Raw genomic sequence first — 1,908 nt, forward strand, 5'->3', positions numbered from 1 at the left:
AAGCTTCTAGGTTGTGAGTAGCCCTGTGGCAAGCCCAGGCAAGCCCAAGAAACTCATTCCCAGCAATAATCAGTAAGGACCTGCCAACAGCCTCTCCAGTGAGTTTCGACACAATCTTCCCTCAGTTGAGTCCTGGCTGACATCTTGGTTACAGTCTCATGAGAGACCTGAGCCAGAGGCACCCAGCCAAGCCACATGTAGATTTCTGACCCCTGAAATCACATGCTGTAGTAACCTCTGCTCCTCCACCTAATTCCTGACCTTGAATCAGTGCAACACTTATTAAAGGGAGTCTCATAAATCTTGCTAAGGTGTTTTGGATGAACATACATAAGGCCATTCCATCCTCTGGAGTCGCTAGTGCTTTCACAACATTCAGATCGGATCGTGAGGAGAAAGTGTTTTTTGCCCCACAAACAATGAGACCTTTTCCCTCTGTCCAATTTTCCAATTCAATCACTTTTTCCAGAAGTTGTAGCATCATAACACCTGGGAAAGCATACATTTTACTTGGGTTGTTCAGGGTAAGAATACCAATGCCACTGTCTTCCTTCTGAAGGTCAACGGATCCACCAGGAAACTGTTTTTTCGTTTTTTGTTTTTTTTTAATTCTTCCTCATGGAAGCCATGAGATGTATTATAAAGGGACAATCCCGTTTGATGTAGTAATTTTGTCCTTACAGACAAAGATGATGTCTTCAGAAGATTTCCTGCCATTTTTATGGGCTATAATACTGATCTGGGTCAAGGTGATAAAAAGAACTAATAATCATCCAAGCAAAGTACTCAAATGTTGCGATCTACCACGCTCGGCGCCTGCGGAGCTCCCCAGGCCTCTGTCCTCCCTGCGCCCGCCCCAATTTAATGTCTTTTAAATGCATAAAATAATTTGTAGTAAGTCTTCTATTGTGTGTCTTAAAAATATATCTCACACTTAGGAATGTTCATCATTCAAAAGGTTAAGATATACTCCTTTTTGTAATTTTCAAATTTGTTTTATAGTTTTTAAGAAGCTGAAACTACTAGACCACAAAAGAGATCTGAACAAAAAAAGGTATATATGAAAATAGTTCCTCTGTCAGCAAATGAATATCTTTTATCACCTTGTATCTTTAGATTTATTTAATGGAGAGACATTCTAAAAGTAAAGAAATATGTGATGTGTAGCTTGGGAATATTATTGTCCAAATTTAGTGAGTTGTAGAAGTAATAGGTCCCTCTTTCTAGTATCACTAATGTATCGCTCTTTGCTTTTTCTTATAGTAGGAAATTTATTCCTAGTCAAAAAATTCGGGTCATTGCTGTTTGAATAAACCCTCCTTCTGAGAACTGGCTTCCAATTTCAACTTATTTTTCTTTTTGTAGAAGGATATTTATAGCATAAGTGAATAATTTTTCAACAAGTGAAGAATTTAAAGGATAAATGTTACTCTGCTTGTGAAGTTTGTCTGTGTACTTCCTCTAAGTCGATAAGAGAATGTGTGGTAAAACCGTGGGTGTAACAGAAGGTTCTCAGACTGTCATAAAGCTGGAGGATATGATGGAAGATCCATCTATTCTTAGCAGAAAGCAGGCAGAGAGTGCAGGAGAGAACTGCTACTCTTCAATGAGAGAAAAGGACAAAGAACCAAAGAACACTGGGAATAGTAGCACAGAGGAAGATTTGTCATTCTTTATATATCAGATGATTTTTCATAGAAATCAATAGATTATTTTTATTACTTTAGCAGAAAGTTGACTGTGGAGAAACTTCCTGCACATTCATGGATGTGATAATTCTAATGCCCTTGAAAGTCTTACCCTGTATGAATTTAATTGATGAGAGTAACTTTTTAAAATAGTATTTTGTTAATATTCCTCATACAATCTGGCTCTTTTTTTCAGATATGTGTAGCCAATAATATTTCA

General features: G+C 37.5%; 1 pseudogene; it reads right to left on the minus strand.

Moving 5' to 3' along the window:
• Positions 1-218: 218 nt before the first annotated feature.
• Positions 219-717, minus strand: LOC129516645 (ethylmalonyl-CoA decarboxylase-like; annotated as a pseudogene).
• Between the last annotated feature and the right edge of the window lie 1,191 nt (positions 718-1,908).

This window comes from Nyctereutes procyonoides, unplaced genomic scaffold, assembly GCF_905146905.1.
Source record: "Nyctereutes procyonoides isolate TBG_1078 unplaced genomic scaffold, NYPRO_anot_genome, whole genome shotgun sequence".
In the NCBI taxonomy this organism is placed as follows: Eukaryota; Metazoa; Chordata; class Mammalia; order Carnivora; family Canidae; genus Nyctereutes; species Nyctereutes procyonoides.